Genomic DNA, 11311 nt, shown 5'->3' on the forward strand with positions numbered 1-11311 from the left:
TCTCATGAAAAATAGGATTAGAGGCAATATGGTTTGCAGCTTGGTTGTCACAATGGAGAGGAATAGGCAGCAGTTTTAATCTTTGAAAAACCAAGTTCTGTGAATAGTTGTATCAACCAAAGAATTTCACATACAGTAGACGCCATTCCCCTATACTCTACCTCTAATGATGATTTAGAAATGGTGGCTTGCCTCTTAGATTTCTAGGAAATTGAAGACTTTCCAATGAAAATACAATAGCCTGTCACTGATTTTCTTGTCATAAGACAAGATGCCCAGTCAGAATCACAAAAAGCTGACAAATTCATGGTGTTTTGTGCTGGAAAAAACAATCCTAAACTTGGAGCTGACTTTATATATCGAACAACTTTCAGAGCTGCATTCATGTGGGACTGTTTGGGCTTATTCATGAATTGACTTAGCAAATTGACAGAAAAACTTAAATCTGGCCGTGTCATACACAAGTACAATAGTTTCCCTATTAATCTTTGAAAGATACTTGGATCACAAATCAATGGATCAGGTGCAGTAGGGAAGAGGTCATCATAAGCTGCAAATGTCAATTTTAAGGTTGAATCCATTGGAATGGCAGATGGTTCAGAACGTACCAAACCAGAATCTGAAATTAACTCTAATGCATATTTTTGTTGGCACCAGTTGATCCCTTTAGAAGATCTTGCAACCTCAAACCCCAAAAAATACCTAAGCAAACCCAAGTCCTTCAGCTTGAATTTAGAATGCAGAAGTTCCTTAGTCTACTGAATCATCTCATCATTATTTCCTGTTATCACAATATCATCCACATACACTAGCAATATCACAATATCAGAATCAACTTTCTTAATGAACAAGGAATAATCTGATTTGGATTGGCAAAAACCACCAGCAATCAAAGCTTGTGTAAGCTTGTAATTCCAGGCTCTAGAAGCCTGTTTTAATCCATATAGGGATTTGTGAAGCTTGGACACTTAATTCTGCCCCCTGCTTAACAAAACCCTGTGGCAAAGTCATATAAATCTCTTCTTGTAAATCCCCTTAGAGAAAAGCATTATCAACATCCAATTGATAAAGAGTCCAAGCATACATGGCAGCTAAAGATAAAATGGTTCTGACAGTGACCATTTTTACAACAGAAGAAAAGGTTTCTGTATAATCCACCCCAGCCTGTTGAGTATACCCCTTAGCTACCAATCGAGCCTTGTATCGTTCTAGAGAACCATCTGCCCAATATTTCAACTTATAAACCCATTTACAACCAATGGGAGTCTTACCATGGGGTAAAGGGATAAGGGACCAGGTCTAATAGTTTTGTAATGCCTCAATCTCTTTTTGAATGGCAGCAACCCAGTTTGGATCTTGAGAAGCTAAAGAAAAAGAGCTGATTCTACTAAATTGAGTTGAGACAAATAGGCTTTGTAGGAAGGAGAAATGTGATCATAGGTGATAGAATTAGAAATAGGATAAAAAGTAGTATTGGCTAAGGAGGAAGATGAAAGGGATGGACAACTAGAATCTGAAGTCCAAATGGGAGGTCGTTTAGGTCTGCTAGACTGTCTTATAGGAGGTGCAACAGGATGTGAGGTAGGCTGATTTTCAGAAGGACAAATAGGCTGATGTAGTAAGGGATCTGCATGGTCAATAATCGGTAGAGTAAAAATGGGAGAAGAAGAAGATTGTGTTGATTCTGTGGACTAGACAACAGAGAATCCATCATTAAGGAAATTATGATCAAGAGGAAAAACATGCTGTGAAGGTTTGGACCAGGTGAAGGGAAATATATTTTCATAGAAAATAATATCTCTGGAAACTGAAATTTTGTGAGAGGAAAGGTTATACAACAAATAACCTTTTTGTGTCAAAGAATAACCCAACAAGACACATGGTATGGACCGAGGGGACAACTTATCTTGTGAGGGAAGAATAGTAGCATAAACCAAAGATCCAAACACCCTAAGATGATCTAAGGAATGAGGTTTACCAAAAAAAAATTTCAAAAGGAGACAAACCTTTCAAAATAGAAGAAGGGAACCTATTAATCAAATATATAGCAACCTACACACAATAACCCCAAAGATGGTTGGGTATATTAGCCTGAAATTGCAAGGCCCTAGCTACTTCAAGTATGTGCTTATGTTTCCTCTCAACAATACCATTTTGTTGAGGAGTATAGGCACAAGAACTTTGATGTACAATACCTTTGCTAACAAACAAGTCTTGACAGTTTTCATTAAAAAATTCAAGCCTATTATCGGTTCTAATACATTTAGGGACAAAATGATATTGGGTTTGTACCATTTGAAGAAAATGTTTGATGGTGATAAAAGAATCAGACTAATATTGCATAAGAAAGATCCAAGTGATTCTAGAAAAGTCATCTACTATAGTGAGAAAGTATTTGGCATTACCATGGGTTGGTGTCCTATATGGACTCCACACATCCATGTGTAAAAGATCAAAAATGCTACTAGAGTGAGTACTACTATTGTGAGGAAAAGGAACTCTAGTTTGCTCTGCTAAAGGGCAAACAGGGCAGTGTGGAGGTACATACATGTTTATTTTCAGGTTGTGATGCATAAGTTGCAGAGTTGAGTAAGGAATATGACCTAGACTTCGATGCCATAATTCAACACTAGTAGGTGCAATAGTAGACAAAAAAGAACTAGGTAAATCAACATTTGTATTTAATTCCAAATCAAAAGGTACAACAACTTTTATTTTTGAAGACAGAACATTTGAAAGCTTACTAACAGCTTTATTCGGTTGCAATTTGCTTACATCTATAAAAACTGAATTAAAACTTGAAGAAATTTTGGAAGTTGGATCAAGAAGGTATAGACCTTGGTTATGCTTACCAATCCCCCTCAACTTGCCATTGTAACGATCCTGAATGACACAAAAATCAGGATAAAAAGTGATAGCACAATTGTTTGAAGCAGTGAATTTTGAAACTGAAAATAAATTGTGTTTAAATTATGGAATGTGTAATACTTTGAAGAGATGAAACCCATTGTCCAAATCCACATAGCCTAAATGTTTAATGTGTGTTTTGGTGCCATTAGGTAATCCTACAAGGGTTTCTGAAGAGGGCTCTAAGGGAATCGGTGATTGTAAACTAGAATAATTGCAAGTCATATGATATGTGGCTATCTATGATCCAAACATCATTATTCATGCAAGAGAAGTAAGCATTAATAGGGTCAGGAATTATACCTGCAAGATTAGCAACTGGATTAATGTTCTCTTTCCCCAGTAGTTGAAGGATCTTATTATACTGGTCCGACGTCAACACAGGACCAACAGGGGCATTACCATTGCCATTTCCAACATCTGATGAGTCTGAAATTGGACTCTGCATAGTCACTTGATTTGCAGCAACTTTTGTTTCAGAATTTGTTCTCTTTGTGAATTGGTAATCTGCCAGATACCCATTCAACTTGTAGCAATTCTCTTATTTGTGACCAGGCAAGTGGCAATATTCGCATTCAATATAAGGCTTTTTACCCTTATACCTCGGACCTGAATTCTGTCCTTTGTTATTATTCTGAGCATAGAGGGTAGTGGAGACTTCCAAATTAATATTCATACTAGTGAGAATTTTCTGACTTTCATCCTGGTTCACAATTGAGTATGCTTGTTTAACACTTGGCAATGGATTCATAAGTAGAATCTGACTCCTCACCATAGAATATGAGTCATTCAAGCCCATTAAAAATTGTAACAACTTTTGCTGATTAATATGCACAAGAAATGCTTTTGCAGAAACACTGTCTGGTGTAGGCAGGCTTACTAGTGAATCCAATTCATCCCAAAAAGACTTAAGTTTGTTGCAGTATACTGCCACAGTGTTTGTTCCATGTGTGAGATTGGCAATTTCTCGGTGAAGACCAAAGATTCGAGTTCCATTAACCTTATGATATTGCTCTTTCAAGTCTTGCCAAACTTGAGAAACATCAGTTGAGTAAACAATCCCATTGAAAATTTCCTTTGATACAGAGTTGAATATCCACGCAAGCACCAATGAATTACATCGTTTCCATTGTGGCACTAATTGAGAGTGAACATAGGTCATTGTCCAAGTTCCATTGACAAAACCTAGCTTATTTTTTGCACACAAGGAGACAGTCATTGCCCTACTCCATGTCCTGTAATTCTCAGTACCTTGTAGCTGCTCAGAGACTAAGATAGAACTAGGTGTATCTGAGGAGTGAACATAAAGGGAAGAATTGGAGTCAATCGAAGGAATTACACATTGTTCAGTCGAAGATGCCATAATCAGATCAACAAGATTGAAGCTTCAGAGAGACAAACTGAAACTTAAAGAAGACGAGCTGAAGCTTGAAGAAGACGAGTTGAAGCTGAAGAACGGCAAGAACTGGAACAGAAAAGACGATCTGAAGCTAGAAGAAGATGAGCTCCATCTGAAGAATAGTAAGAATTTCAATCTCCTTTGAACTTAATCAAAGTGAAATTCGAGTTTAATTGACCCTGATACCATGTTGAATATATTGAGAGCAATCGAAGAAGAAGCAATTTGGGGGAAAATATTCTGTTATGTTATTCTGTATAATGCCTTTTACAAATCTTTTATACAATAACAGCTTCTAACTAAACCAACTGACTGCACTCAACTAACTAACGTTAATAATTAACTTAGCTATACAACTTGCAGCTTAACATACAACTTATTGCGTAACTGCTTAATATACAACTTACTGCTTAACAGAATAATAATAAACTTTTCTTAAAATTTGGACTCTCTATAGGTAAATATCCATTTCTTTATAAAAATATATATGTTGGACTATAGGATAACAAATTTGTCACATATTCAACATAAACATAGACTATCGATAGAGTAACTGTCCATTTGCTGTCGATGCCACATCATCCAAGGCCTCACAGCAATTGTGAAACCTTTGGAGGCCTCATGGTAAAAGGCCACTCGGTAGTTTTCCAAAGCCAAATCTAGCCTCTATTGACGTTGAGAGGTGAGTTTTGGCCTCTTGACATCGGTAGAGATTAGATTTCGTCTCTTGGCATCGATAGAGACAATATTTGGTCTTTGAGCAGTTGTTAGAGGCCTAATTTGGCCTCATGATGGCCGGTGAGAATAGGGAGAAAGACAGTGGAGCGAAAGAGAGAAAAGAAAAGAAAGGGGAAAATGAGAGAGAGAAAAAAAAGACCTAGGATTTTCCTTGGAAAACTGGTAAGTAAAAAATATCCTTCTTTAAAAATGAAAATATCAATTATACATGTCTTTTAGCTAACTTTAACGCAAAATTTAACAAAATGGAGGTTATGGTCGCATCTTCTAAACTAGTAGAGGAGAATGTAATACTTGAAACATGTGGGGGTTTATAGAAATTTCCCCTAGAAAAATTCAGAATTGATAGGATTAAACATGGAATACCAGTTTAGTGCCAAATTCACGGGACATGATTTACTAATAATGATAAATTATAATACTTTACTAATATAATAAAATTAAAATTCCTATTAACAAGAATTAATATATAAAAATTTATTATAATTATATAAGATCAATAGTTTCTAACGAATTAATTAAATATTTCATTTAAATTTTCAATTAAATTGCTTATCCTTTTCTACTAGCCTAATGTTAGTAATGGGTGAAAGGTATATTTAATTCAATTCCTCTTGTTGCATAAATTTAACTCACTAAACAAACTACTACCTTTAATGGAACAAGTTTATAAATGAAATTACCCACTTCAGATTTCGAGTAAGAAAATTTCAAAATATCACGAAAAAGTATCATATTAACCTTATTATAGTCAGTATCACGTATGAATTTTTTTATCTTATTTATCTTAAAATTAATATGATAATTGACTGTTAATTAAATTGAAAATATATATGACATTTATATTAGCCTGTGATAGTATTGAAATAATATTCAAATGTTACCATAACTTTTCTTATCCTAATAATCAACAGTATTGTTAGTTTTTGAAACAAGTATCAATATAATAAATTTGGGGCAGTTTCAATGGCACATCTTTTACACAAAATATGACACAAATTTTGGGTCATTAGATCAATATATTGTGAATAATTGAGATGTGATTTCAATGTTCAAATACATTAACCTAAACACTAAAAAATTATATCAAAAATCATGTAAAAAAATAATTTATTGAATCTGAGTAGACAAATTTTATTAATTTGATGCATAATGATATGTTTTTTTAAATCACTTGGTTTGTGGCCAGATGACAAGACCTTAGGTTACCCAGAAGTATTGTGTTTGAGTTCCAACAAGTGGTTACTTATCACATTTGTGACTTGTTTGACCCATTTAACATATAAGGTGTTCGATGGATCTCGAGAATTAGTTGAAGTACATGCAAGCTGATCCAAACACCCCGGTCACAAAAAAAATAAAAAAAATGATGTTATTTGACACTACGATGTATCTGATCTCTATAAATGGACATTCGGCTATTCTACAAAGACAACCAGACATATTTCTACTCTTCTTCCTTGCTTTTGTGTCTCTTTAATTCCTGTTTTATTAGCCAGTCATCCCATATGGAGCTCTTTTCAAAATCATTCAATGTGGAGCTCTCATATCTCTTCTTATTTTATTTAGCTCCTCTTTTTTCTCATTCTTGCTTTTGGCATTTTTTCATTCAAAACCAGGCACAAAAACCTGCCGCCAGGGAGTTTCGGATGGCCTCTCATAGGTGAACTATTGCATTTGGAAAGGCAGAGAAGTTTGTGCTCGATAGAATGAGCAAATACTCTCCAGATATTTTCAAAACCAAGATTCTTAGAGAGGAAATTGTAGTCATCTACGGTCCAAATGGCCACAAATTTCTCTTCACTAATGAACATAAACTCTTCACACATTTCCTTCCCTATTCCATGCAGAAACTCTTCCTCTCTTCATCTCCTAGAAGCTCTAAACTCAAAGAAGTTATAAAATCCGCCAAGAACCAAGGAGGGATCGTTCCTAGAACCCAAAATCAGGGCATAGAAAATAACAGTCTTTTTTTTTATTCATAAGAATCTGCAGAAAAATAAATCCAAAGGTTTAGATTCATACCCACGTTGGAGGCTCCACCAATATTGTCTCTGAACGTGTTTGTTACCGATCCAAGTATAGGATCGAACCAAGAAGTCCACACAAAGACAACCACCAAGAACCAAGGAGGGATTTGCTAGATCCTCCTTAGCCTTAAGAAATCAAGAAGAAAAGGAGTATTTGATTTTTCAATCAAAAGGGTGAAAGTGGCGTGGGAGTGAGTGTAAAAAGGGGCTGCTGTGTGTGTTTTTTTTCAAAAGGCAAAATGAATTAATTAATAAAACACACAAACACTATTCTTTTTATAGGCAAACCAAGTTGCCCTATTCCCACATGGAATGGGCTTGGGCTCCAACCCAAACACCCCATGTTGCCAAACACTCCCAAATTAGATATTTTATTTATTTCATCATTATTTCAATTAAAAATCAATTAATATATATTTAATATATATATTAACATTTAACAATAATGATAATTTATTTGAATATGTGCGAACACACATTCAACCGTAATCTGTAATTCACTTATTTATTTTAACAAATTAAATAAAGGCTACGACCTCAGCAAATTTAATTGCACTGTGAAATACCGAAATACCCCTTTGCCCAAAAAGACGAAAACGCCCTTTCTTCTTGGCTCTTAAATTATTCTATGTGTGTGACCCATAGGCTCCTATCATACCGGTAGTGTTATGTATCGCGATTAACACCAATTAATCGTCACTAATACACAGACCAAGATTGGCCCCTAGCAAGGCATCATGGCCACCCGATAGATCGGATCAGACAAGTAGCTACCTGTCAACGATAGGTACCGTACAATACGATCCTTTCATCATACATTATCTCGACGAGACGAAGGATAAGAAATGTGTCAACCTTCGGTTACACTCGATATTATATATTCAGTTTCTGGACCAATGACCGTATTACAATCTGAATAGAGCAACAACTCAATCCCACTGTGGCCCACGTTTCAGTGTCATTGCCATATACTGAATTACGCCATGAGATAAATTCTCCCGTACCCGGGAGTGATGAATCTTTGTCAATCCACCATAGTCTTGATACACTCTTGATATAGCCAATCACCACCGTACTGACAGCTCGAATAGAACTGCGTTAGGCTAGTGTCAAACTGTACCAATCGGTGCACAAGGCGCTCCGGTGATCTCAAGTCTAAGGATCACATGCACCCACCATTCGTTAGAGGATTTTTCCATAGACACTGGGGTTACCATCCATTTGGAATCCTCTGGTGGGTCAGTCCAGTGAACTTGCTGCGGTATATCCGCCTACAACAAGCACCAGTGTTTCACCAGGTTGTCACCAAACAACCTTGACAAGTGAGATCAGTCACTGCTTTCGACCGGTCGTTCAACACTATGATAACCTTACGTATTATCTGTGCCTACTTAGAATAATACTGGGCTACGGACGTTTCTAGAATGGCCACCACTGTGCTCATAGGGTTCTCACTATCAAGATTTGAAACACTTGATACCCTCGTCAGGTTCTACCATTCTAAGGACATATATCAACATATGAAATAATAATGATTTACGCGATATAGAATAAAATGCCTTTTATTATTGATTAATGAACATTATTACAAAGAGTCAATTCTACAATAATTGATTGGTTCTGGGCATCTACTCTAACAAGGAGGGTATGTGATGGCTTGATGATGGGTTGAAGTTGGAAGAATTGGAGAAACTTTTGGGAGTGTTTTGCCATGTAGGTATGGTGATGTTACAATAGAGTTTTTCTCTCAATTTGGATGGTTTAAGAAAAAATAGAATGATAATTACATTAGGGTTTGTTAATGCACAAGTATTGTTTGATGAAAGCTAAAGAGAGTATGAGTTGAGTAGAAGCCTTAATTTATGCAACATTGCATATGGGCATTTCATAAGTGCATTTAAGTAAGAAATTTTAAGCATGAGCCATCCATATGCATATAATGTGTATGTGTAGAACTTAAGAAAGAATAAAGAACAAAGAATAAAGAATAAAGAATAAAGAATACACTACAAGAATTTAGGCTTCTAATAATAAAATAATTCGTCACTGTAAAATCAAAATTATGACCATTTCGCTAATGTGAGGAATTGTATTGGTCATCAGGTTGGTCACATTAAGCTCTTACTCTTAAGTATATGGTGACAAAAGAGCGTTTTGTCACCATAGCTTAATTATTTATTGGTGATAATAATGTCACTTTAAACTAATTTATTGTGATAAATTATTGTAACAATAGAAGGAATTTTTATCAATATAAGTAATATTTTGTCTAATTGATTTACATTTAAAGACCAAATAATAAGATTTATGGTGAGGAAATAATATATTATGACAAAATTGATTTTGTCAAAATTGTAAATAGGACTAAATATTTTCTCATAATTTTAACAGTGACAAAAATTATGTGCTAACAACATTTATTTGTCACATGTTTGTTTATATGACAATATATTTGTCAAAATTGTAATGACTAAAATAATTTTGTACAAAATTTAATAGCATGAACAAATAAGCATAAATAATTAGTCGAGTCCTTATAGAGCTCGAATTAGAGCTCAAAATGCATTTTCAAACCACTTATTACATAAATTGGGAGAATTCAACATCAAATAATATGAGGCTGAATGCAATGCATTATATAAATTAACACGTTCAACTTTAAAGCTTACAAAACAGTAAATGGAGGTTTCAACAAAGGCATTAGATTTAGATCTAATGTTAATAATTCAACAAAGGCATCTTTTATAAATTTACACATTCTCCACTAATATGGAGACAAAAATGAACACAAATCAGCATATCCTCCATGAAGAAAACAATATCCTCAACCACAGTTCAGACAAACATGAAGAAAGTAAGATTAAGATGGTCATGTTTCTACATCATAGACTTCTGCACAAAAAACTGTGATGAAGAAAAATATAGCATTAAACATAAAATGAATTTAGTAATTGGTGCAATGTGATGTACCTCAAGAGCCATTCATTCTGGGCTACCCTTCAAAGATAGCTCATATGGATATGATAATCCAATAAGCTAAATACAAAAAAGACCTCCATATAGATGACAGTAAGCAATATAAATTCAACCAATGGACCATACATCAGCAGGGACTCCACAGAGCATGAAAGCAATCAAAACAAGATCAAAGAATGTGTAACCAAGCAGCATATCCAATGCCTTTGTTTCCACCAAAACAAAAACTTAGAGAAAAGCAAACCTGCAAAAGAAAACAATTCATCATCTATCTCAGAATATGCACTAGCAATTAGCAAGTAATTAGAGATGTAGAATACAACAACGAAAAGTTATTAATATTTTAATAAAAGAAATTTCGTTCAATGAACTTCCTTAAAATCATTCCACACCACTGACATCTTAGCTCTCTTTTTTCTTGCAAATGGATTAATGTCACCCTCTTCATTACCAACAGTTGCAATGGTTTCAACAGTTTCATTGGGAGTGGTGGACCATGTCTCTAAGTCCTCAATATCACTATCCATTGCAATCGACTTACCCCTCCGTTGCAGTTCTGAGGACACCTCAGGTTGGGTGGCAGTGAGGGTGGGATTAGAACTTGATGCCATTTATACTGCAAAATTTTAATAGCACATGAATATTTTTCCCTGCCTTTCAAACTCAATAACATATAGTTAGGTGGTTCAAATCAATTAATTAGGATTTTAAAGCAAATATTATAGTTAGAAGTTTGATCCCCAAGATGATTGAATACCTATATTCACCCTTATTATAAAGATGTGCATCCAAATCCTCCAAAACTTTATAAAAAAGAACTTGCAACTCTGTGTCAAGTTAGATCAAACATCTTGAAGAGCATCAACCTGCACCACAGTAATCAGAACAAGTTAATGCACACAAAACATTTAAAAATATCTATATAGATATCTGACTTCAGAATCGAAGCCCAAAAAACAAAAATATTAAGCTCTTTGAAGCTATGCCAACACTTCAAACCAACATCTGAAAAGATAACAATAAAATTGAGTTTTATGGCTTTTATTGAAACTTGGATTCACAAGTTTTTAAGCGAGAAGCCATCAAATCAAGAAATTTGACTTCAAAATTCCAAGTCAGCAAGTATCAAATGGGAAAAGTAAAGTAGAATAGAGCTTTGTCAACTATCTTTTTCTTACCCATTTCGGCTAATATTTATAAACAGCTAGTAAACACATTTCTTTGGCTTTAAAATTTCTATTTTCTAACTTTGAAATGAATG

At 34.7% G+C, this 11311-nt stretch overlaps 1 long non-coding RNA gene across 1 annotated transcript; it reads right to left on the reverse strand.

The window, feature by feature from the left end:
• Positions 1–9972: 9972 nt before the first annotated feature.
• Positions 9973–11080, reverse strand: LOC116119083. Its single transcript, XR_004126314.1, has 3 exons — positions 10818–11080; positions 10450–10666; positions 9973–10294 (listed from the first exon to the last, which is right to left on the reverse strand). It is a non-coding gene; the product is annotated as an uncharacterized LOC116119083 (long non-coding RNA).
• Between the last annotated feature and the right edge of the window lie 231 nt (positions 11081–11311).

The sequence above is a fragment of the Pistacia vera genome, unplaced genomic scaffold (genome assembly GCF_008641045.1).
Source record: "Pistacia vera cultivar Batoury unplaced genomic scaffold, PisVer_v2 Contig872, whole genome shotgun sequence".
NCBI classification, from domain to species: Eukaryota; Viridiplantae; Streptophyta; class Magnoliopsida; order Sapindales; family Anacardiaceae; genus Pistacia; species Pistacia vera.